Source organism: Enhydra lutris, unplaced genomic scaffold, assembly GCF_002288905.1.
Source record: "Enhydra lutris kenyoni isolate GAN:26980312 unplaced genomic scaffold, ASM228890v2 scaffoldscaffold6, whole genome shotgun sequence".
NCBI classification, from domain to species: domain Eukaryota; kingdom Metazoa; phylum Chordata; class Mammalia; order Carnivora; family Mustelidae; genus Enhydra; species Enhydra lutris.
In genome coordinates, this window is record NW_019154090.1 from 35,181,172 (window position 1) to 35,208,579 (window position 27,408).

Here is a 27,408-nt window from a genome sequence, read left to right on the forward strand (position 1 = left end):
TGCCTGTGTACCTCCCTTTTCTCTTGGATCCCTGCTCAGGTGCATGGGAACAGGCTGAGAGTAGCCTGCGGAGGATCAGGGTCACGTGACCCATTCAGCCCCATCACCCTAAAGAGCAGCCTGTCAACCACCCCGTCCATGATTGGGTAGATCCTACAGCAGCTGGTTCTGCTGGTTCTACTGGATCCACCTCTTCTACCCACCTTCCACCCAGGATTCAACCCTTGGATTCCTTCTCTATCTAAACTCACTTGCTTTGGTGAGGTCATCATCTCTACCTCCAGCCCAAACTTTTTTCCTTAACCCCAGACTCACAAACTACTCAACATTTCCACCAGAAGTAGATGTCCACTGTTTAAACTAAACTCCTAATTGAGCCCCCAGAAATCTCCTTCTCCCACAGTCCTCCCTTCCTTAGGTGAAGGCAACTTCATTCTTCCAGGTGCTCAGGTCAAAATCGTTGGAGTCTTCCTTGACTCTTCCCTTCCTCTCATAACCCATACTGAATCCTAAAGAAACCCTGCCTGCAAAATGTGTAAGAACTGGGTCACAACTTACCACTTCTACAGCTCTAAGTCTGGTCACGCCACCATCTCTCTTATCTGAATTATCAAAATGTTCCCCTGATCAGTCTTCCCACTTTCATACTTGCGCCTTCTCAACAGGGAAGCCAGAGAACTCCTGGTAAAATAGGTCAGATTCTGTCCTCTGCTCAAATCTCTCCAGTGGCTCCCCATCTTGCTCAGAGAAAAGGCTAAGGTGCCCTGCTGACTCTGACCCCTCCTTCACTTTGTTCTAGCCACACTGGTTCTCCCCAGACTTCCTCCCACAAGCCAGGCATTGTACCTTGGGGCCTGCGCACTGGGTTCTCTCTGCTGGGATGTTCTCCCATATGCCTTACAAGGCAGACCTGCATGAGTAGTTCCTTCCTCTTCTTCAATGTCACCTTCTCAACAAGGCCTATCCTGACTCCCCTCTCCCACACCCATTTAAAACTGCACACTTTCCTGCCACCATCCCACTCACTTCCTAAACCCTTGATAGCACTCTCTTTTTTTCAAAGCTCCAATCACCTTCCAACATTCTATCCGTTTCTTCATTTATTTTTTACTGTCTCTCCCGCAGGGGAGGGATTTTTATCTACATTCACTGAAGTACCACCCCAGTCAACACTGCAGTACTGAACTCAAGTCTGTGGGATAAATGAATGACTAGTGAGGAATGGTCACTGTGTATCTACTTTTATCCTATTTTTAAAATTTTATCCTTTAATCCTTTTTATCTAGCCTGTCCAAAAAAACCAAACCAAACCAAAACAAAAACCCAAAAACCAAAAAAGCAAAAAGCAAGCAGGCACCACCCTAAAAGATCCAATTATTTTTGTTTTTGTTTTTTTTTAATCCTACCACTTAAGTGGTTAACTTCTCCAAAGTTTTTGTTTTATAGGGACATCAACATTCTTTGCACAAACGGGTTTACCTAGGAAAGAAAACCCCCTCTGACAGGTAGGCGGTGCTCTGTGTTTAAAATCAGGCTTAGGGAGGGCACCTGGGTGGCTCAGTCGGTTAAGCGTCTGCCTTTGGCTCATGTCATGATCCGAGGGTCCCAGAATGGAGCCCCGTGTCAGGTTCCCCACTCAGCAGGGAGTCTGCTTCTCCTTCTTCCTCTACCCTTCCCCTTGCTCCTGCTCTCTCTCTCAAACAAACAAGTAAAATCAAGCTGAGGTCTGAAAAGAACTGGGAAGCCACTTTCTAAAGTCTTCTCTTATGCTCCTATTTCAAGCAAATAGTAACTCTAGGGACAACTCTGGAATTTTCTATCTCATTCATTTTTCATTACTTTTTAGTAAGGTATAGTGATATCATTATTCTCAGTTGCCCTGGGTGATTCCAATATTGATTTTGAGCTTCTCCCAGCTATTCTATAGAGTGCATATCATTTATAAGGTTCTCCCTCACTTCTATGGGCATATTTGCATTCTGAATGTTTTATATTTTCCAGATGATAGTATCACATGAAATATGATAGCATCCTTCTGAGTTTTGATAATCCCTACCTCCAGCAAGCTCAAGACCACAGGATTTCCTTTTCTATATTGGCTTAATTCAAATGGAACACAGAGGAAGTTTTTAATAATTACCCCGTATTGCAAAAATATTGAAGTTGAGGTGCTGAAGCTTAACTATGCAAATATTCCCAGCAAATATTAAGAAGGCTTAACTCAATATTTTTTTTTTTGCTAGGATGGAACTGTAAAAATATATCTTTCTGAAATCTCATTTGCCTTATATTTAAATTATTAAACAAATAGGCTTATATTTTCAGGAAATGAGATTAAGAAGGAACATTGTATAATAAGGACTCAAAACCATAAAGCAATCCTCTCCTGTAATCCAAAGATGACAAATTCAAAAGACTTCAAGGGACAAGACAGCAACTTAAACAATTAAAATGGCCTGATGGGATCCCTGAGGGAGTGATGGAAACGGTGACAGAGTGCAGACTCCATTACCTGTCTATGATGAAGACAGCTTCTCAGCTACAGTGAACGGGTGCCATAAGAAAACCTCGCACTGCCAGATTTTGTACTTGTGTATATATCGGTTTTCTTTTAAAAGAGAAGAAACGTAAATTTTTAGGGGAAATTTCACACCATGTGTGCCAAAAAGAACATATCCAGACCACAAGGCTCTGCTCTAAAATGGCATTGTCAAGTGTTTAGTACCTAATTCACAGTGTTCTCCCACACTTCCCAGCTTTCAAAGGACAGCCCAACTATATTTCACAGATAGTAAAAGTCTCCAGTCCTGTTCCCTGATTCCTAGTTGTTAGTGGGCTCTCTGGGTGTTGAGTATTTCTTTCAACCGGAGTAGAATGCTAATGTTGCAATGCAGGTACCCGCCATAAGAGTCCAACTGAAGTCAACCAAGTAATTGCTGTCACAGTGTATCTATATACAGTCTTTAAAATCCCTTCCAGTTATCACCCTAGAGTAGTCTCTCTCTGGGCATCCTGCCACAAATATCTGTGACCAGAAGCCTGAAGAGACCTCGGTCCCACATTGGGGAACCCCTTACTCGAACCACTTACTTTGATTCATTTCCCTCCCCAGTCTTCCTGGTTTTTCTCATTTTTTAGTGCATCTGTTACTATGGAAACACGTGGTACCAAAGACCAGAGCAGAAGTGAATAAAACCCCAGCTTTCCATATAAAATATCAACTAATATTCAAGCACCATCAACCATGCAAATTCATACCAGGTTTGAGACATCAGAGAAGTGTAAGTTGCATCTAGTAATCAAATAACTATTTGTAATATTTTTTTAAGAAGCTCAGTTTATTTATTTATTTTAAGATCTTATTTATTAGGACACCTGGGTGGCTCAGTTGGTTAAGCGACTGTCTTCGGCTCAGGTCATAATCCCAGAGTCCCAGGATCGAGTCCTGCATCGGGCTCCCATCTCCATGGGGAGTCTGCTTCTCCCTCTGACCTTCTCCCCACTCGTACTATCTCTCAAATAAATAAATAAAATCTTTCAAAAAAACTTATTTGTCAGAGAGAGAGAGAGCACAAGCAGAAGGAGCGGAGGCAGAGCGGAGGAAAAGGGAGAAGCAGGTTCCCTGCTGAGCAAGGAGTCCAATGTGGGACTCAATCCCAAGACCCTGGGATCATGACCCAAGCCGAAGGCACCCACACAACTGAGCCACCCAGGCGTCCCAGAAGCTCAGAAGCTCAGTTTATTTACTCTATTCCTGGAAAGCTGGTTCTTCATTTATGGTTTGCTTCATTACTTTCTTTTCAATGTATTTAGAAGGTCTACTTTATACCCATATCCAATATTAGAATTTGTCTCTAACCAGAAACAGAGTATCAATCTTTCCTTCCACATGTTTTTCATTTATAGAAAGTAGAAGAAAAAAAAATTCCATGCTAGTATTAAGGAAATGGATTAGACCATTTCTAGGTCCCATTTCACTTTTAAACCATCGCATTACTCTTTTGCTTCTAGACTCATTATTTAGCCTACGTAACATGCATTTATCCACAAACATTTTTTCCTCCCACAAACATTTATTAAAGACCTGACATACATATGCATAAAGCTTGATGCTGGGGATATAGACACCAAGAGACAAGTTACCTGCTTTAGAAGAGTTCTTGGTCTAGTACAAGAAGGGGGGCACCTGGGTGGCTCAGTGGGTTGAGCCTCTGACTCCAGCTCAGGTCATGATCCCAGGGTCCTGGGGTCAAGCCCCGCACTGGGCTCTCTGCTCAGCGGGAAGCCTGCTGCCTGCCCCCCACCTGCCTCACTTGTGACCTGTCAAATAAATAAATAAAATCTTTAAAAAAAAAAAAAGGGAACCAAGTAAGAAAACATCTACAAAACAGTGTGATGACTGTTTTGAGAGGGGCAAGCCAAAACCAGGTATGAGAAGATTTTGGGGGGTGGAGGGATGGAGGATAGGAAGTTTTCAGTGGAATGGTGATATCAAATGATCTAATGTTTTTGTTTTTGTTTTGTTTTGAGGTGGGAATGAAGGCAGAAAAGATAAAGAGGCTGACACAAGGTCTAACAGATGCTATGGCAAGTGGCAGTGGGACAGGGAAGGGCATATGCAAGAAAGTTGAGATTTAAAGACTCCTTGGATAGGAGGGGGTAAAACACACTAACAGTACTATTTAACTCAAGTCACGAATGGCTGTTACTCAAATACTATTAGAAATTTCCTTTTTATTATTTGTTTCCATGTCTCTGAAACCTAGACATCAAGAAAACTCTACATCAGTTTAAGACTTTTTCTTTTTTTTTTTACTTTAACCACCACCCCCCCCATCACTGTTTATATTTTTAGAGATTAAGTCATACCCACGTAGCAACTGTCTCTACTTTGGGGGAAGAATCTTTTAAACAAATGAAGTTTTCTAGTCTTCACTACTAGGAAGTTCTTTTCCCAGGTCAGTAAATTGCAGTACAACTAAATTAGGCAGGTGGGCAACTCAGATAACACTTCAGAACAACTTACTTTGAAAATCAGTGTGTTATACAAATATCTATTTGCAGGACTCAGATGATCATCCTCAGATGCAAAGGGGTCAAGTTCCATCAGAAAACAGTTAAAGAGTTTCTTAAATAGTATGTCAACCTTGAATTTGAAAAGTGAAGCTAACAATTGTTGACTCTGTCATAGAATTTATATTTGGGACTGAAGGTGTGAGTGAGCTCATGCCTCTCCTCCCTCCCTCCTTCTAGAACTTGTTATTAAAAGAGTGACGGAACCAACGCTTGGATAAAGCCCTCTTGATTCAGTTGGACAGTGGGGGAAATGGAGGCTTGGGGTTAAGAACCAGTGCTTTATAGGAAAAAGGTACTCTCCATTGCTAATTTACCTTCATCACCAATGATGTAAGTGGTAATTCCTTGGAAAACTGGCAAAGGGACTCTCCTGACATCTGTTTTAAAATGTCAACCAAATGTGTTTCTCCTACAAGCAACCAGATATTGATTTTTACTTTTGATCATTAAGTTAATCCTAACACTGAACACAGCGAGGACATCAATGCATTTACTTTCCCTTTTCATGGGGAAATTTGCATGAACAGAAATGCTGAATCAGAGGATTGGAGAGTTAGAGTGGGTTGATTAATCCAGTGATTTGTACATTATTGAAGGTTCAAGGACTCCAAACAAAACTTTTCTTATCTACTGACATTGGATTTCAATGAGCCAGAGTTTGACTCCTCTTCACTATCCCACCTAATTTGAATGACCTATTTTATAGAGCCCTTCTGAAGATTAATTAAGATATACAGGTAAAGTACTGGGATGAGGATTTAATGCATCTTGTTCAGTCTGTTAGCTATAATCGCAGGAGTGCAACCCACTTTTCTCCTGCTCTGTACTGCTGCACCAGTAGCTAATTGTTGTGTGTGTGTGTGTGTGTACACAACTGAGTATCATCTTTCTAAAAGACTGAACTGAGCAGGCCCAAGCCTAACATTTCCCTTCCCTTTGCAAGTCTTTTCTCAGGGAAGACTGTATTAAATAATTACAAAAGCATAAATGGAGTCTTAATTATTATACATTTACACATGATAAATCAAGCTAAAACTTACTAAATATGTTCTATCTGCCTAGCTTGACAAGCATGCCTTCATAGCAACCTAGAAGCCGAGTTTAAATTCCGATTTCTTGAATTCCAGAACCCAGCCAAGTAAGGAGCACCAGCCTCCTGCCTGGTCCCCTTGCTCTTTCCACCCTAACCTCCAGCTCCTGTGTGTGGACTATAATTTCCACCTGTCCCAAGCTCCAGCCACACCTCCCACGAACAGTCTCTGCTCAGCCACCCTTGGGCCCAGGAGCCTTTTGAGCAGGGAAATCCAAGACCTGGGTAAGCAAAGCAGAGCACAGAGGGGGGCCAAGGGGCACATGGGCCCTTTGGTACGGGGCGGGGTTGGGGGTGGCTGTGCAGGTACACAGAAGTTGTGGGACAGAGCAGCTGAGTTATCTGCAGAGCAGTGTCTAGGGTGGGGGCCTCCCAGTAATTTAAGATTTTCTCGGTCCTGTTTTTAGTGCAACTGAAGAACAATTTCCCTTTTCCCTTCCATTTGCAAGTCTTTCCTTGGGGAAAAGTTTATAAATAATTACAAAAGCAACATGAACCTGAGCATGAAATTACCTGGATAGCCACAGACATTTCCTGTTTATGACAAGAACTGTGGGAAGAATACCAACTTACCTATGGATGTTTGGAATCACGTACCAAGCTATTTGAACTGAGACCACAGTATTCATGGTGGACAAGTTCAAAAACATAACTACAGGACTTGCTAAATGTAAGTCAGAATAAAAACAGGCTTAGACTTGTGCTGGCGCCCCCATCCATTTCTAAACTATACCTCTTGCTTCTGTGAAACTGGTTTGGATAATCCTTCCCACTGGAGAATGGGGCCTCCCCTCAAAACTCCCGCCCATACCCAAAGATCGAGTCTGAAGGCCATCTGCAGGTCATGTCCCTGCTGACTCCAGGAGAAAACAGCATCTCCTGGGTGAGGGACCACCACACACACACAGCATCATGAACCTCGTAGTAGCTGTCTGTCTACATCTCAGATGTTCTCGGAGGAGGAGGAGGAAGGCAGGCTGCTATTCAACCCTGCTGGCCTATAAGTCCTGGGGGTAATGGGCATTTTAATTGTCTTTTTCGTGTTGGTTTGGTTTTGGTTATCACCCATCTTTCCTGTTTCTTTGTTAGTAAAGGGGGCAGTGGGCCTGCTAATTGAGGCGCCCTTCCCTCCTGGATGCCCAGAGGCTGAATTGGTTGGGGGTGGGGGGGAGTGGCTGCAGGGGAGTTTGAGTCCAGGTATAACTACCCCAGACTGTGGCCCAGCCCTGAGCAGCCCTATTCCTGGCTGGAGCCTGTCTCTAAGCTCCTGATATTTAGAGCCTGGAGCTAACTAGGTTCTGGTTTGCTTCCAAGCCTGTTTTTTGTTTTTGTTTTTGCCATTCACCCCGCCCCCATTCCTGGCAATTCTCTTAGCTATCTGATAACCTTCTAGTAAATTCTTTTCACTCAAGTTAGACAGTTTCTTTCATTTGCATGCAAACTAAGAGTCATTGCTGATACACTTGGCAGAGCTCCTGACACAGAGATAATCAATGAATGTGTTACATAAATGAATAATTATAACCTGAGTGTGTATCACTACCATATTTGTAAAATAATCGGGTTTTTTTTTGATTCATAAGACAATGCTATTGACTTTTTTTTTTAATTTGGAAAGGTATAAAAAAAGAAAAGCAAAGTCATAATTCTACCATCTAGACACAAACTAACTTTGTTTTTGTTCCAGCTTTTACATACCTATAGGATATTTCCATCTCACAAAACACACATCATTGTGCACTGGCTTATTTCCACTTGAAACTAAAGTTGGGTTGTCTGGGTGGCTCAGCAGCTTAAGCCTCTGCCTTCAGCTCAGGTTGTGATCTCAGGGTCCTGGGATCGAACCCTGCATCGGGCTCTCTGTTCAGTAGGGAGCCTGCTTCCCATCTCTCTCTCTGCCTACTTGTGATCTCTCTCTGTCAAATAAATAAATAAAATCTTTAAAAAAAAAAAAAAAAAAAAAAAAAAAACTGAAGTTGTTCCACATCACTACATAAGCTTTGAAAGGATCACTTTTAATACTCCGTTATTGTCTATTATCTTGGGACCTTCAAAGATCTTCAACCAGCCCCCCAATTTTTAGTTTTAAGGGTAATTTCTTTATTGCTTTTGCCTGCAACGAATTCCTCAGCAGAGACTAAAATTAAAATTAAAAACCAGAGAAATAACTATGTCAAATAATTTGAACTTCGAAAATATTTGTCAAATGCTTTTAAAACTGTCCTCCAGGAAGGCTGTAGCACATAATTCTCCCACCAGCAGTAATGAAAATGTCACTGCATCCCTCCTGGTACTAAGTATTTATATTCATATATATATAAATACATATATATACACATATATATGACTATATATTGCTTAATACATGAAACATGGCATCACATTTTTGTTTTAATTTGCATATCTGTGGTTAATAGTAAAGATATTTATTAAATATGTGAATTAGCCTTATTTCATCCTTTCAAATCATTTCTTCAGATAATTAGACAATTCTATTGGGGTGTTATTTTCTAGTTACTGATATGCAAGAGTTCTTCATGCAATTATTCTATTAACTGTTCTGTCATGCTTGCTGTTAATATTTTTCTCCATGATTATTTTCTGCTCTAAACTGTATATTTTTGCATATGAAAGTTTAAAATATACTCAAAGCAATCTTTTGCTCTGCCATTCTTTGCATTAATTGTTAAGTATTTTCTTCTAGCTTTGTTTCTCACCTGGCAGATCAACTTTCCAATATATCTGTAATTCAGTGAATTGTGCAAACAGAGGTTCTTAGTTGACGGTTTTCTACTTATTGGTGTAGTGCCTTGGTTTTGTTGAATACTTCCCCCTGCTTCAGAACGCTTTACCCATCACACTTCTGTTCCCTAGAACTACCTGAGTCTGTTTCCAGGCTACTCTATTCCAGTGAGCTATGATTCCTCTACCAGAACTACACGTCTACAGTGACGCTCAATGACCAGATTTTTATTTCTGTAAGGGCAAACCACCCCCAGATACGTTATTTTTTTTAAATTTTTTAAATTTTTATTTATTTGACACAGAGAGAGATCACAAGTAGACAGAGAGGCAGGCAGAGAGAAGGGAGAAGCAGGCCCCCTGCCACCAGAGAGCCCGATGTGGGGCTCGATCCCAGGACCCTGAGATCATGACCTGAGCTGAAGGCAGAGGTTTAACCCACTGAGCCACCCAGGCGCCCCCCGCCAGATATATTCTTTAGCAAAATCTTCTTGACTCTAGTCCTGTAGTAATTCTTGTGGCTTGATGTTAGAATCATTTTGTCAAGTTTCCCCAAATCCCCAAGCAATAAAACTGTAGGATTGATTGTAGAAAAGTAACTATTTCATAAAATCTTTCTACCCTAAGAATAGCATGTTTTCATTTGTTCATTTCTTATTTTATGTGTTTGAGTAAAATTTTACAGCTTTCTAAACAAGTCTTTAGATGTTTCTTATTATTCCCAAATATTTTCCATACATTTCCTATGTTTCTTGAATTTACATTTTTGTGGATTTATGAACAAAATCCTTCTCTATTGTATTTTGTAGTCAGTGAAGACCAGTATTTCGGGGTAGCCATTGATTTTTTTTTTTTAATTTCCTTCTAAAGATTTTATTTATTTATTTGACACAGAGAGAGAGATCACAAGTAGGCAGAGCAGCAGGCAGAGATAGAGGGAGAAGCAGGCTCTCCACTGAGCAGAGAGCCCAAAGCGGGGCTCTATCCCAGGACCTTGAGATCATGACCTGAGCTGAAGGCAGAGGCTTAACCCACTGAGCCATCCAGGTGCCCTACCATTGATTCTTAAACATGAATTTTATTACTAACCATCTCACCAAAATAGCTCTTATTAGTTTCTTCAGGTTTTAGTTGACTCAGTTGTGTATCTATCACTTCTACACATAATCAAGACACAATATCTGGGTTTTTTTTGCTACTTACATGAAAAGTTTTACTTAAACATACGCATTAAATGTTTATTTTTAAAAAATCACTTTTCATGAAATAAGATTACATGAAATTGCAGCCATCCTAGAAACCCAAAATGTAGCCTTGTAGTCCTGCATTGAACCACATTCTTTTCCACAGGGTACTCAGTTTTGCTTTTCTCAAAACTACCCAGAAGTGTGCTGAATGAGCCATTCGGTCACTTCTCACTTGATTTAAATAGACAAATGGAAAAATTTAGCGGCCAATTAAGAATTGTGATTACTGTGGAAGACCAAGAAACATACCAGGAACTTGCTCATGTATGAACAGCGGTCTCTTATTTAACCCCTCTTATTTAACCCCAGAGATAGGGTTAAATAAGAGACATAGGCAGGGGGTGCCTGGGTGGCTCAGTGGGTTAAGCCTCTGCCTTCAGCTCAGGTCATGATCACAGGGTCCTGGGATCGAGCCCCGCATCGGGCTCTCTGCTCAGCAGGGAGCCTGCCTCCCCCTCTCTCTGCCTGCCTCTCTGCCTACTTGTGATCTCTGTCTGTCAAATAAATAAATAAAATCTTAAAAAAAAAGAGACATAGGCAGGATGATTTTTTAAAGTAGAACAGGGCTCACCTGGATATATTCAAAACACAAAAGCATGTTCTTCTGTGTATGAGCAGGTTCCTTTTTCCACAGATAAGCCCAAGTTTCCTATTTTCAAAGATCAGGATAATAGTATCTACTAATTATTAATTCATGGGGAATTTATCGTGCATCTGATTTGGGTTCTGTGTTATGGGAAAGACAGAAAGCCCATCTCTAGTAATGAGTAGGGATAGGGACTGAGGAGAAGCTGGCATATGACAGAAGCTGAATAAATGTTATTACTACACATTATTATTTACTATTAATCTCTAGAAGGCTAAAAGTCTAGTGCTCCATTGTCCCCCTAAGGCCTAGCATGGCAAATATAAATGTCTAATAGATATCTGTGAAGTGTTTGTTGACTGACTGATGTGTTTTACAAAAACATCAGTTGTTAGAAAATATTTTGACTCAATTCTAAACTGCTTGCTTAAAAGCAATTCTTCGAAGATGCATTTGTTAAAGCCAAGAATACTCCTCTTTTGAAATCAGAATGAGTTTCTCAATTGCTCTTTTTATACAAGTTAGTAAAAAAAAAAGTTTCTAAAAAATCAGATCTTTAAGTTGGCACAGGAAAATGCTGTAAGAATATTCATTCTTTCACTCATTTGCCAATACCGAGCATCTTCTACATGCAAGACACAAAACAAATGGCCACTAGAGTTTACAGAAATTAAATATCCAAAGAAATAAATAGGAAATTACAAATAGAGGTAAGTGCCTCATGGCTATGGAAGAAAATTAGAAGGGTGATAAGGAGAATGGTGCTGCTGGGGAAGAGAGACCAAGGAGGCCTAAAGGATGAGTAGTTTGCCCTGGCAAGGTATAGGGGAAGTGCTTGGGATAGTCAACAGACATGAGGTCAATGTTAACAGCAATAAGAGGGGATGCCCAAGATAAGGCTGGCTAAGTATATCCAAGGCTCAGACCATCTCTGGACCCCATCCCAAGTATGTGAATGCATTTTATGCAAGGAACTGACACGATCCTATCTGTTCTCGAAGAATGATTGGAGGGGCCAAGCAAGGAGCCAGGGGTCTTCCTAGAAAGTTATGCTAGTGATCCAGGAGAGAGATGATGACTTGAGGTTTGATGGTGTGGTGGTGGGGATGGAAAGAAGAATCTATCTAGAGATATATGTAGGAAACAAAATTTATGTAACTTTGTGATGATTTGGGATTTGGAGGGCACGGGATGAAGGTGTCAAAGACAATTCTCGAGTCTGGCTAAAGAAACACCATGGACGGTGGTGAAAGATTAGAAAGGTGTTAAGATTGGGGTGTATCTGTTGCTCTTGTCATTTTTCTCTTTCAATTTGGTTTTCTGCTGCTTATTTGCATTGTAGTCAGTGGGGTAGCAAAAAGAGAAGAGGCAACATAACGAATGCCATTGGGACAGGGTGTGTCAGGTAGGTCACGTGTAGGAGACAGATCCTGGAGCAGCTAGGTTTTCAGATAAGTGGTATTTGTCTAGTACCTCTAAATACTGCTCTTCCTTACCATGGTTGGGAAACATCAAATATGTTAACTGGATTAAATAACCTTGAAAATATTTTCCAAAACCATAATACTCTACCTTCTAGTCCTATGCTGAAATAATCAGGTCATTAAACACAGATCACAGGCATGTTGACACATAGCGTCCTCCAAATATTATTCATGCTTAACCAGAACCTATAAACGTGACCTTATTTGGAAACAGGATCTTTGCTGATATAATCAAGAGGAGGTCATACTGAATTGCAATGGACCCTAAATTCAATATGAATGGTGTCCTTATAAAAAGGGGAAACTTGGGTGGCTCAGTGGGTTAAGCCTCTGCTTTCAGCTCAGGTCATGATCTCAGGGTCCTGGGATCGAGCCCCACATCGGACTCTCTGCTCCGCGAGGAGCCTGCTTCCTCCTCTCTCTCTCTCTCTCTCTACCTGTCTTTCTGCCTACTTGTGATCTCTGTCTGCCAAAAAAAAAAAAAAAAAAAAAGGGTGGGGGGACTTTGCCATATGAAGATGGATGCAGGAATTGGGAGCTATGTTGCCATAAGCCAAGGTACACCTGGGGCCACCACAGGCTGGAAAAGGGCAAAAGAGGGTCCTCCTCAAGAGGCTTCAGTGGGAACATGGCCTTGTCTGCATCCTGATTATGGAGCTCCAGCCTCCAAAACAGTGAGAGAATACATTTTGTTTTGAGCTCCCTGGTTTTTGGCAATTTGTTATGGCAGCTCTAGGAAGCAAACAGTTGGAGAGTTAGATCACTTGTTTGGGGCTGACTAGCATTAACACAGAGCACACCGTGAATGTTAAGTAAATATCCATTTTCCTTCCTCTTCTGAGGGTCACCACCATTTTTCTGGTGGTTTAGGAGTCATCCACACACCCACCCATTTAGGTAAATCTCTGTCCCCAGGATTGTTTAACAGGGGAGGCAGCCAAGGCGCCACAAAGTTAAATCTGCCCAAGATCAGAGAGTTAAGAACAGAGGAGTCAGAGCCCAAACTCAGCTGTCTCATCCCCAAGATGGTACCACGCCCAGGAACACCTGCCTCTCACACCTGCAGCGTTGAAGCGAAGGAGAGGAGCTGCCAAGCTGTGTTTTCAACGCCTGCAATTAAAACTCACATTTATTAACAAAATTCCAAGTTGCAGGCACCTAGTATACCAATCTTCACCCCTTCCCAGAGGAACACAAAAATCTTATTCTAAGACCAATACTATCAATAAACTTGCCATCAACCCGATTGCTTCTATCAGCAGCGTTTCTGCTTCGCACATTACGTATTCCACCTCAAGGTATTACCATCAGATTGGACATGTACGGCTTTAATTTACTTAGACGCATTTTCCTCAAGCACTCCCCATTTCATTTTGAGGATACTGACTCATTCTTGCCACCTAAGGAGACCAAAAGAATACATACTCTAAGTACAGAGGAAAGGGTCTCTAAACTTCATAGTCACAGATGTCCATCCTTTAAATGATAAAGTAAAAAATAAAAGCATGTTCTAAATTTACCTTCTCTCCTTAACTCAGGGAGTTGTGCTGAATATAACAGATATAGAACTACAAGGCGGCAGAGCTGTTATTCTGGGGTGCCAGTTTCATAGACTTCTAGTGCAGGAGGGGCTTTTCAAGAGTGTCTTGTCCATCTGGACTCAGGTGAGAGACATTGTATCTACATACCACCAAACCCCAGAAGAGAAAAGGGACATGCTGAGAGATTTTGTGAGTTATCTAAGACTCCATGGTTATTTCTTGGTAGAACCCCGTACAAAGCCAGGTTTCCCAATTTCCCCAAAAGCGTATTTAACCTCCCAAACTGTCACCAGCTATTAAAGATAACACTTTCTCCTGGCTTCCTGCCAACTTCTCTATTAATTTGACCTTAAAAAAAAAAAAAGAAAAAAAAAAAAAAACACCACAGGCAGCCCCACCGGTTCAAATTCCCTTAACGGATACCTAATGTTGAATTAACTTGAGTCCCATGTTTAAACCTCCAGCTACACACACATGGGTTCGAGAAGGGCAAATACGCTTCTCCAAACCGGGCACAGATGATCTTTAGACTTTTCAAGTTTACCCTCCAGGAGGCCGACATCACACGCGATTTTGACAAGAGTTTGGAACCGAGATCCTCTTCCACGCTCTGCCCACACCCGTGCCCACGAGCAGAAGTTCTCTCTCCATTACAACCCACCACGCGCACGCACACACATACACACACATACACACCAAGGCAAGTAACAAAGGAAAACACAGCCCCATAAAGGTTCAGCTATTACATCTTCCAGTCCACACCTGCCAAGAGACAAAAACCATACGGAAATCCTGCCCTGGCAATGTGTGCAACACGCCTGGGGAGAAACACCCTGGCTCCCCCCTGGGCGTGCGCGGCTGTATACACAAAGAACCGGTGCGGGGCTTGCTAGCGGTCCGGGGGACCAGCGCACTCCCAAAACTGGTATCCGGGGGTCTCCCCCTCGCCCTCTCGCCCGGCAGAAAGGAACTATCCTTTATTTGACCCGCAGAGAGCCCAGGCTGGATGGCAGCGCATGGGGGGTGGGGGCGGTCCCCGGATCCCTGCCCTGCAGCCCGCCGGTCCCCAGCCTCTGGCATCTCCTAGGCGATGCACAATCGCGCGCTGTCAGATGCCCGCTTCGCATCCTCCGCCGGCGAAGCGAGATGCCCGGGGTCCCAGCCTGGCACATCCCCCCAAGCGCCCCTCCCCGCGCGGCTACCCACCCAGGAAGCCCAGCCTGGCGCGCCTGCCTACCTGGCGGCTGGCTGTCAGCGCAGCGGCGGCGCCTCCTCCGCTTCCCCTCCGCGGCTGCTACATCGCTCGGAGCGCCATGTTCCCGGTCTCCGCGGGCGCACGCCGGGCAACTACTACAGGCTGGGTAGGGGCAAGGGGGGCGGGGGCCAGAGGGAGGGGGTGGGAGGCAGAGCCGCAGCTTTCTACTCTCCACCCAAGCCTCCCCCAGCTACTGAGCATGCCCAGCTGCCCGGCTTCGCCCCTAGGAGGACTTTCCACGAGCGCACGCAGCTGTTCCGGGTTTTCGCGGCAGCCGGCGGGAGGCAGGCAGTAGCAGCTGCGGTGGGGGGGGGGGGGAGTCGGGGGGAGTGTCTCCACTCTGCGGAGCCCGGAGCCGGGAGAAAGCAGCCCCTTGCCAAGCCAGTTACCCAGCTGCCCTACCCCGGCGCCGGGGCAGCTCCTGCACGCCCCCTCCGCACACACTCGGGGTTCGCAGAAATTTTGTGCAAGACCAATGCGGGGCTGAGCTTTGCTAAAGAGGAGAGCAAAGGGGGGGAGGAGGCGGGGCTGAGAGGCAGATCCCTCCGCTAACCCTCTTGCTACCACCTGGACCTGTGCTTCTCAAACTTCAACGTGCCATAGGATTAAAATGCAAATTCAGAGTCACTGGGTTTGTCCAGCTGCCTCAGGTTCTACAAGCTAAACAAGCTGTTAGGTGATGCTGTTGCCCATGGTCCTCTGACCACACTGAGCAGCAGGAATCTAGAGAACACCCCCTATGACCTTTGTGTGGCCATCCTTCAATATGCCAGCCCGGAAATGGTCTGTGGCATCACAGAGGCTCCTTCTGCCTAGAGAGGGTGCCTTGGCTAGTAAGTAAAGGTCCTGCAGCGCGCGCGCACACACACTCACACACACACACACACACACACACACACACACAACTGGGTTGCTGTGCAGTCCTGATAGAAATCACACTAGGGCTGGCTCTGTGCACCCAGCACCAACTAGCTACTTTCTGACTTAGAAGTTGAGGGTTAGGGGAACAATGGGTTCCCAGACCTCTCCATGCTCATTTTGCTAGTTGGCTAGCGAACTAGTTGCTGCTTGAGCTGCTCTCCTGAAGTCTGAACCAGTCTCCCTTGGCTTTCTTGAGCTAGGACAAAAATTCAGTCTGGGCATCCAAGTGCCGAATTTATTACACAAGCCATGATAAGGCTGGGCTTGCCCAATTAAGAAAACTGACAGATTGTGACAAAGGAGGACGTTTATATACCAAGAGATTACAGGGCTTTCTGATGAGTGATGTTTGGGCTGAAGCTTGCAATGGTATCTTGTGGTTCATATTAAATCCCCTAGTTGTCCACTCTCTTCCCAGCTTCTGAAGGCTCACACAATGTCAAGAATATTCACTGTCCTTGCCATAGTGAGAGAGAGACATTCACAAAACCAGTCATGAGTTTCCAACCTTGGAAATGAAGAAGTTCTACCCTTGTCTGTCCTTAGCTGCCCCAACAATATTGTCATGAGTTACTGATACGGTATCTGATTCCATAACTGCACAGCAAATTAAAAAGAAGGGTTTGTAACCATCTGTACCCTATTATACTCAATAACTCAACTCTAAACAGTTTTATAGTTAATGGTACAGTATTTATCATTTCTCTCTTGTTTTCCATTCCTTCAGTACCCTCAATACAGTAGCTGTAGTATCAAAGCAGGAACCATAGGATAAATGAGTAATTACTTTTCTCCCTCAATACTCCTATGTACAAAGGCTAAATATGTCCTGGTATATCAGCCTTGTTTTTCTGTTTAAAGGAATAGGAATCTCTAAGTCTACCTCTTTATTTTCTAAGCCACACATATAGGCCTAACTATATACCCACCACTCCTACTCCCACCATTATTTGCATAAATATTTTCTATTTTTGACCTTCTTGTGTGTGCTTGCACAGATGCAAGAACTAGAAAATATTTTCATAGAGGTCTTCTTCGTGATTGCTATCAATTAGAATTTTGCTTTGAAATACTGAATTTTAATCACAGGAAAAAAATCTTACCTGTTAAACAAAGCTTGCATTTGCGTGGTTGTTTAAGTGATTACATACCATGATTATTCATAGTTGTCTTTAAATTCATTTAGGAGTTATGCAAGGTAAACTTTATAAATGAATAATAATACTATTTCTGGACATACTGCATTGCATTAAGATCTAGGGAGTTTCTTTTTATATAGTATCATTTCTTGAGAGTTTGTTAATTAAGGACCAAGAGGTATGGGTGGGAAGTGCAGGAAGCAGGAATGGACAGAGGTAGAAGTCAAGTTATGATGCAGGCCGATGAGTCTTGGTCAGTCACCCAGGGAGCTCTGGAGCTAGGATGACCCTTCAGAGTAGTCGAGAGTTGGTTTGAGTTGTCCGGTCCTTTATATACAAACATTAATCAATTGCCTGTATTGGAATGGGCATGAACTTGAAAATGAAGCAGCTCTCTGAAGCCAAGGCAGTCCCTAAAGGAGAGAACACCTGAAGGCCATCGGCCATCAGTAATCCCTGCAACTGGGATAACAGGTCTTTCACCTAAGAGGGATTTGGGTAGAACATTACTTTGTCCACCACATTAAGAATGATCAGATATAACACTTTTGAATACACGAAGTAGGACTGTATCAATTTGTCAGAGGGATTTAAAAACTTTATTTTTAAATAAGTAATAGACTTTTTCCATGGCTCAGAAATTTAACATTTGGAAAATAACCTATAAGCAGCGATTGGGAGTTGTTGGAGGCAGTCACTGAAAGGACGTGACTTTTAATTAAACCACAATCTGGACCTGGGCAATCAGAGACTCCTTGCCCCTGAATGTACATTCAGCCCATGGTTCCCACCGTAGTAGCCAGTTTCAAGGACACAACCTTAGAGGGTAATGTATTGTTGGGTCCACCTGCTGAATATGTGACTTAACCCAGTTAAGGCCTCTGTAAACTTCTAAGATTCTGGTGCGTATGTGTGGAGATCTGCTTATCTTGCGCCAGTTAAGACAAGCCTCACATGTAAATTCTCTTGCTTATTAAAATTGCTGCCTCCAATCTGGAGTGGCCTCTTCCTTTGTTCTCTCCTTGCCCTCTATGTGTGGGGACCAGTTTCAGATTTCACCCAGGAAGCTCCCGAGTTTACAAACCAACAAGAGTACATTTCTTTCTCTCTATTTTTAGAGACATATTTATTTATTCGGGGGTGGGGTGGGGGAGAGCACATGTGAGTGGAGCAGGGAGGGAGCAGAGGGATAGGGGGAGAATCTCAAGTAGACTCCTCCCTGAGCACAGAGTCCAACTCAGGACTCAATCCCAAGACCCATGAGATCTTGAAATCAAGAGTCTGTTGCTTAATTGACTGAGCCACCAGGCACCTAGAAATAGATTTTCTATTTAGTTATCTGGCTCCATACATCTTTTATGTGTGAAGTGATGAATTATGACCTCCTGAGCTGACATGTATTCATTCCTTAACATTTAAGACATGATTTTATCCACTATCAAAATCTGTATTTGTGCTTTGTAATTTCTGAGGGGGGAGATAGCAGTTAAATAGTAATTAGAAATGTGCATTTTTCAATACAATAAAGTTACCTGCTAGTGAATATTTCATGAGAAATTAATCCCAACCAGCCTTATTAACACAAACAGTGAAAAGATATATATGAGCGGTGGAGAACTTTGGTAGATTGTTTAAGACCACACTGCGGAGTCAAGATTCAGACTAACCCCAGCTTACATTCCCTCTCAGCCATGCTATTCATCAGCAAATAGCTAGAATCCCTCAAGATTCATCACAATTACAAAGGAACCAGCATGGATTCCAGAAAGAAACAGGACACTTGCTCAGATAAGAGGGGAGAGGCACGACAGGGGTTGGAAATGAATGTTTCAAGAAGCAGAAACAAAAAGCATAAGAGAAAAATTCACCTGAAGGAGAATTACCCCCAGGAAACAGAACAAAAGATCAGATAAAAATTTCTCCAAAGTTCTAAAAAGGTAAAGATTATATGATATGACAAAAAAATTTTTTTTCTTAAAGAAATACAAGGATTTAAAGAAGAAAAAATCTGACCAGAAATGAAAGGGACCCTGGCAGAGTTTTGGCAGGGGTGGGCGTGGGGGAGAGGGAGAAGTCATTAAACAACTCAAAAGGTAAAAGAATAGGAAATGAGAATAAACACAACTGAAATCCAGTGATAGACAGAACTAGCTACCAAAAAAAAAAAAAAAAGGTATAAAACCCTGTAGGAAAATTATATGGAAGTCAAACAAAGGAGATCCAACATATGTACATATAAAGGATTGCACCAATCTGCAAGAGCTCCTAACTCCATATTTGGTAACAACACTGATAGCTTGAAATCAACCATTGTGGGAGACTTTACAGCATAGAAATTGACAAACAGTACATATCAGAAAATTTTAGTCGTTTTCATTTACCAGCATACCAGCCACTTTTTACAACCTGTGTTGTTAAAAGCAACAACAACAAAGCAGAATAAAATGGAATAGAAAAATTAATCAAAGATATTATAGAAGTTAAGTTCTTGAAATAGAGTCTTAAATTTTCTGAACAAAAGGACATAGTTAAAATATACTCTGGTGGAGGTATAGAATTTCAAAGACAAATAATCTTTGGTGCATCCAGGCAGAAAAGGCAATTTACATACAAGAAAAAGAAAATCAGGCTGCATTTTGATTGCTTCACAGTGTCGTACAATGCCTAGGGGAATGTTCTGAGTGAAAAAAACAGTGACCCAAGGATGTCTGTTTCGCCTAGCCAGTCTGTTCTTCAGCTTTTCAAGATAGCAGTTAATTGTTCTCAAACAACAAATCAGGGTATATAGCACACTTAAACCTTGAAAAACAAATCCTACTTGACCATGACATTGACTCACCCAAGAAATAAATTTAAAAAACAATTCCTAAGAATAATGAAACCATGGTCAAATGTGATGAGGAGGATTATATCTGTTTTTAAATACATCTGAGACTAAAAACTATGTGTTTGGGAGCTTTAAAACAGAACAAATATTACAACCTTGACAATATAAATGTTTTTGTGTAATTTACTAAGTTCTGCAGATAGAGAGAGGGGAGTTCTGAGGAGATTTAAAGACCATGGTTTCCTCATTTTCCTCAACAAGAGGTCAATGGATATTATTAATGTTGAAACACATAGTTACATATGCTTCATATAAACCTGATATATATATTGATAGCTTATGAAATCCTACCTCCAATCTCACTGAGCTCTTTCAGTCTTTTTTCTTATCTTTCTTTTTTTGAAGATTTTATTTATTTATTTGACAGACAAAGATCCCAAGTAGGCAGAGAGGCAGGCAGAAGAGGAGGAAGCAGGCTCCCTGCTGAGCAGAGAGCCCGAAGCGGGGCTTGATCCTAGGACCCTGGGATCCAGACCTGAGCTGAAGGCAGAGGCTTTAGCCCACTGAGCCACCCAGGCGCCCCTTTTTCCTTATCTTTAAAGGACTAGTTTAGAAACTTATCTTCTTATGAAAATAACTTTTTTTTCTGTGAAAGTAACATTTTTTCTGAAGTTTAGAAAATGCTGTAGGAACATTTTCATTTCTTTTCCTTTTATTTTTAAATTTAATTTTAGTTAAGATTAAATATAATTTAGTTTTAAAATAACGTAAGTGGTACCACCCATGTATGAAAAAGAATACCTTTCAGTTTATTTTCATTATAATTTTACACTTTTATTTCTCTCTCTAGAGGAAGATTTATAGAATATTATAAACCAAGGGATATTTCTTCTTTTTTTTTATTAATTTCTTTTCAGCGTAACAGAATTCATTGTTTTTGCACCACACCCAGTGCTCCATGCAATACGTGCCCTCCTCAATACGCACCACCTGGCTCCCCCAACCTCCCACCCCCCGCCCCTTCAAGACCCTCAGATTGTTTTTCAGAGTCCATAGTCTCTCATGGTTCACCTCCCCCTCCAATTTCCCTCAACTCCCTTCTCCTCTCCATCTCCCCATGTCCTCCATGTTATTTGTTATGCTCCACAAATAAGTGAAACCATATGATAATCGACTCTTTCTGCTTGACTTATTTCACTCAGCACAATCTCTTCCAGTCCCATCCATGTTGCTACAACAGTTGGGTATTCATCCTTTCTGATGGAAGCATAATACTCCATAGTGTATATGGACCACATCTTCCCTATCCATTCATCCGTTGAAGGGCATCTTGGTTCTTTCCACAGTTTGGCGACTGTGGCCATTGCTGCTATGAACATTGGGGTACAGATGGCCCTTCTTTTCACTACATCTGTATCTTTGGGGTAAATACCCAGTAGTGCAATGGCAGGGTCATAGGGAAGCTCTATTTTTAATTTCTTGAGGAATCTCCACACTATTCTCCAAAGTGGCTGCACCAACTTGCATTCCCACCAACAGTGTAAGAGGGTTCCCCTTTCTCCACATCCCCTCCAACACACGTTGTTTCCTGTCTTGCTAATTTTGGCCATTCTAACTGGTGTAAGGTGGTATCTCAATGTGGTTTTAATTTGAATCTCCCTGATGGCTAGTGATGATGAACATTTTTTCATGTGTCTGATAACCATTTGTATGTCTTCATTGGAGAAGTGTCTGTTCATATCTTCTGCCCATTTTTTGATATGATTATCTGTTTTGTGTTTTGTGTTTGGTGTTGAGTTTGAGAAGTTCTTTATAGATCCTGGATATCAACCTTTTGTCTGTACTGTCATTTGCAAATATCTTCTCCTATTCCGTGGGTTGCCTCTTTGTTTTGTTGACTGTTTCCTTTGCTGTGCAGAAGCTTTTGATCTTTTTTTTTCTTTTTAAGATTTTTATTTATTTATTTGACAGACAGATCACAAGTAGGCAGAGAGGCAGGCGGAGAGAGAGAGGAGGAAGCAGGCTCCCCACTGAGCAGAGAGCCTGATGCGGGGCTGGATCCCAGGACCCTGGGATCATGACCTGAGCCGAAGGCAGAGGCTTTAACCCACTGAGCCACCCAGGTGCCCCAGAAGCTTTTGATCTTGATGAAGTCCCAAAAGTTCATTTTTGCTTTTGTTTCCTTCGCCTTTGGAGACATATCTTGAAAGAAGTTGCTGTGGCTGATACCAATGAGGTTACTGCCTATGTTCTCCTCCAGGATTCTGATGGATTCCTGTCTCATGTTGAGGTCTTTTATCCATTTCGAGTTTATCTTTGTGTACAGTGTAAGAGAATGGTCGAGTTTCATTCTTCTACATATAGCTGTCCAATTTTCCCAGCACCGTTTATTGAAGAGACTGTCTTTTTCCACTGTATATTTTTTCCAAGGGATATTTCTGATGGGAAGATTTTGGTTGATTATTTACTCTCTTCTCTATATTTTTTGGAATGGTCTGAAATTTTTAATAATGAATGTATATATTTTAAAAACAAATCATTATTCTTTTCCAAAAAATTTAAAAATATCATCCCTTTCTGTGGCATACTACAACATCACAAATATACAAATTGAATGAAAATAGATTATCAGAGTCAGCCTGGATTAAAATCACTCATTTAGACAAAAACAAAGGGAAAACATAAATCACTAGTATTGGGAATGAAGTAGGAGTAATAACTGTGGTGTCTAAATGGAGTGTCTCTCCCCATGAGATGGGGGACCCAAATGTGGGGCAACAATCCTTTGGAGGACAGGGGTTTGGGCAGTGAAAGGATTCACCTGAGGCAGAACAAAGAAGATAGAAGTTTATAGGATACATTGCAAGGAAATGGTGGGCATTACGACAGAAGAGAGGCTGGCGACAATGAGGCAGTGGGTGAGGGCTGTTTTTAAAGGAGGAAGATGAGAAGATGTGGCAACATACAGAATTTTCCCTTTTTGGTTAATTGTGCCTGGTTGTAACTAGCTCATGGATAGTTAGGGCCTATGGATATTTTCAGATGGGTCACCTAATGGCTCTTTCTAGATTACATCACTCAAGCCTGTTTGCCTAAAAGCAGCCTCTACAATAACTATAGATTTTACAGCCATTAAAAGGATAATAAACAAATACTTTGAACATCTTTATGCTTACAAACTCAACAAGAAAAATCACAAGAAATGAACAATGTCTCAAAACCACACACTACTAAAATCTCAACTAAGATGAAATATATAATCAGAATAGTCCTCAAAATATTAGTATTTTATTAATATAATCACTAATAAAAATTGAACTCATAATTAAAAAGTTCTCCTGAAAGAAATCTCTGGGCCCAGATGGTTTCATTGGAGAAAACTACCAGACATAGGAAGAAGAATTAACACCTCTCTCACACAATCTCATTTAGAAAATAGAAGAGGAAAAAGTAATTCTTAACTTATTTTATGAGGCCAGTATTACCCTGGTATGAAAACTAAACTAAAATTTATCCTAAATTCTGTATGGAATCTCAGAGGACCGAAAGAGACAAAGCCATCTTGGAAAAGAAGAACAAAGCTGGAGGACTCACAGTTCCTAATATCAAAACTTACTACAAAGCTGAAGTAATCGAAACAGTGCGGTACTGGCATACAGATATAAAGTCTAATGGAATAGAATAAAGAGCCCAGAAATAAACCCTCATGTATATGGTCAAATGATTTTTGACATAGGTGCCAAGACCATACAATGGGGAAAGAACCGACTTTTTAAATGGTATTGGGGAAACTGAATGGATATCCACTTACAAAAGAATTAAGTTGGATGCTTAACTTACACCATATATACCAATTAACTTGAAAGGGGTAAAAATCTAAATATAAGAGCCAAAAACTATAAAACTTTTATAGGAAAACAAAGAGCAAAATTATCATGAGTTTCAATATGGCACTGATTTCTTAGATATGACACCAAAAACACAGGCAACAAAAGAAAAGTTACATAAACTACACTCCATCAAGGTTAAAATCATCTGTGCAAAGGACACAATCAACAGAGTAAAAGGTAACCCATAGAACAGGAGAAAATATTTGCATATATATGTTAAAGGTTAATATGCATAATATATAAGAACTCCTAAAACTCAACAATAAAAACCTATCAACCCAATTTAAAAATGGGCAAAGGACTTGAACAGATTTGCCCAAAGAAGATATATGGCTGGCCAATAAGTACATGAAAAGATGCTCAAAATCACAGTCAGGGAAATGCAAATCAAAACCAGAGTGAAATGCTACCTCATACCCATTAGGATGGCAATAAACAAACAAATATGTGTGTGTGTGTGTGTGTGTAAAAATGCAGAAAACAACTGTTGGCAAGGATGTGGAGCAATTGGAACCCTTGCGCACTAATGATGGGAATGTAAAGTGATGCAGCCACGGTGGAAATCAGTATGGCAGTTCCTCAAAAAATTAAACATAGAATTACCCTAGGACCCAGCAATTCCACTTCTGGGTATACATTCAAAGAATTGAAAACAGGGACTTGAACAGGAATTTTTACACCAGTAATCACAACATTGTTTACAATAGTCAAGAGGTGAAAACAAGGGGTACCTGGGTGGCTCAGATGGTTGGGCAACTGCCTTCGGCTCAGGTCATGATCCCGGAGCACTGGGATAGAGTCCTGAGTCGGGCTCCCTGCTCAGCGGGGAGTGTGCTTCTCCCTCTGACTTCTCCCCCTCATGTTCTCTCTCTCACATTCTCTCTCTCCCAAATAAGTAAATAAAAAAATTTTTTTAAATCTTGAAAAAAAAAAAAGAGGTGAAAACAAACTAAACGTCCACTGACAGATGAATGGAAAAACAGAATATGGTATATACTTACAATATCAATCCTTTAAAAGGAATGGAATATGGAGACATGCTACAACATGGATGAACTCTGAAGACATCATGCAAGTGAGACAAACACAAAAGGACAAATAGTGTGTGGTTCTACTTATATGAGGTACGTGGAATAGGTAAATTCATAGAAATAGGAAATACTGTTTACTAGGGCTGAGGGAAGGACCAGGCGGGGCGGGGGAGTGGGAGGAGGATAGTTATTGTTTAGTGGATACAGAGTTCCAGTTTGGGGTAGGAACAAAGTTCCAGATGTGGATAGTGGTTATGGTTACGAAAGAAGATAAGCATACTTAATACCACTGAACTGCAACCCTTAAAAATGATTAAAATGGTAAATTTTAGGTTGCATGTATTTTACCAAATAAAAACAAAATAAAACAAAACAGATGACCTAATTATGTTTGCATCTTTAAAATACCATTTTCCCAGCAATGCCTTGGAATAGAGCAAGACTCTGCGGGGAGCTGTTGATGTAGCTTCTGAGAGGAATAATCAAAGGCTCAAATATGGCAGTGGAAAGGAGTGGGAAAAAGGAAAGAGATTCAATAAATATTAAAAAAGCAGAAGCAGGGTGCCTGGGGGGCTCAGTTGGTTAAGTGACTGCCTTCAGCTCGGGTCATGGTCCCGAGGATAGAGTCCCGCACTGGGCTCTCTGCTCAGCAAGGAGCCTGTTTCACCCTCTCCCTCTGCCTGCCTCTCTGCCTACTTGTGCTCTCTCTCTCTCTGTCAAATAAATAAATAAAATCTTAAAAAAAAAAAAAAAAGCAGAAGCAGAAGGATGTTGTACTCAAAGGGATGTAGGCGATAAGGGGTAACAAGTAATTGAGATGGTTCCCAGGCAATTGACTGGGTTAACTTCCCGGATGGTGGGACTACTGACTGAGATGGCTAATGAGAGACAAAGAATGGCTTTGGAGCAGAAGGCATGTGGCTCAATTTTTTAAATGTGCTGAGATCAAAGGGACTGAGAACATCCCAGGACTCAGTGGATGTCAAGTAGTCAGTGAGAGGAATAAAATCTGAGGCTCAGGGAGGAAGGCAGATGACACACCTGTTTTGGTGTCTGCTCAAAACATAGACACAGCTGAAAAGACTTTATTGAGTGAGAATGGTCAAAAATGGAACTTGGGCAAACACCAGCGTGGGAGCAGTTGATGGAAAAAGTGGCTACAAAAGAAAAAAGTGGCTGGAGAGATGTGTGAGGAAAAGCAGGAGCGGGGCTCGAGAAGACACATGGAGCATGATTCTGGGAGGACAGAGGAGTCTATGTTTACAAAAACTCATAGAGGACTTTTATTTTTTTCTGGCCTGAAGGAAACAGAAATGAAAACATTTTGCGATCAGGTCATGAAATAAAGAGACATCCACAGAAGAGTCCAAAAATAAACCCAATTCTATATGGGAATTTCATTTGTAATAATGGTGGCCTTGTAAGTCAGTGGAGAAAAGAAGGATTTTTATTGGTGAAAAAGTACAGCTGAATTTCTGTGGGATTGAGCTTTAAGCGCCAATGGCCTTAAGCAACACTAAATTACTTTATTCAATTTAGTGAGCGCTACCCTCTTTCTGAAAAGGAAACCTGTGTACCTTTAAGGTTATGGATTTCAGTGAAATTTGTATGAAATCCCTTTGAATGATTTAGGTTGAACTTCACTCCAGAGCAAACTTACAAATTCCAAATAAGAAGCCAGATTTTGAAAAATTAAAATATTCACTGCTTATATATTATATATACTGCTCAGAAAGTACAAGGCTTGGTAGCCAAGCAATTAGGGCCTTTGCTTGTGTAAATTACTCATACCTAAGTGTGCATAATTGCTTTTATATTGCTAAAATCCCAGCAATCCCAGCAATCCCAGCATGCCCACGGATATCAATGCTGGGGTTTCTTTCTGTAAGAGAAACATCATCAACACCACCATGTAGAGGCTATCCCTTAATGCCTGTATAAGCCATTGTTTAGTTTTGAGGTTGAAGAGTGGAAAAGTGGAAAATAAAGTACAACCTCATCTACCACAGCTTATCCACAGCACCTTAGTCATGGTCCCTAGGCCATGCCTATGTGATGGAAGATTGTAACTCACTTGTCATTTAGCAACGTTGTCAGCATGGAGAGCAGCATGGATTCTCTCAGAGGGATTATTGGCCACCTTTCTTTGCTTTGCGCAGACCTAGTGGTTTAGACAGGATCAGAGAGTTGATCAGAGATTTGAAGGAGGCACCATGTGCTTGCGCCAAAAAAAAACCCCCAAAACAAAAAAGACCCACCAAAACCAAAGCAAAGCAAAGCAAAACAAAGCAAAACAAAAACAGGTTTGTGGCCCATTAAGCCTATCCCATCTTCATTTTAACTTGTTTTTTTTTTTTTTTTTTTTTTTTTGTTTTTTTTTTTAATTTAAAACACATCCTTGGGGCACCTGGGTGGCTTAGTGGGTTAAAGCCTCTGCCTTCAGCTCAGGTCATGATCCCGGGGTCCTGGGATCCAGCCCCGCATCAGGCTCTCTGCTCAGCAGGGAGCCTGCTTCCCCCTCTCTCTCTGCCTGCCTCTCTGCCTACTTGTGATCTCTGTCTGTCAAATAAATAAATAAA

The 27,408-nt window shown here is 41.5% G+C and overlaps 1 protein-coding gene across 1 annotated transcript in view; it reads right to left on the bottom strand.

The window, feature by feature from the left end:
* LOC111141714 (p21 (RAC1) activated kinase 5) overlaps positions 1 to 15,152 on the bottom strand; it is a 284,924-nt gene extending 269,772 nt beyond the window's left edge. Inside the window, exon 1 of the mRNA XM_022494496.1 lies at positions 15,004 to 15,152. The gene's annotated coding sequence lies outside the window, so the exon portion shown is untranslated. The remainder of the gene's footprint in view (positions 1 to 15,003) is intronic.
* Between the last annotated feature and the right edge of the window lie 12,256 nt (positions 15,153 to 27,408).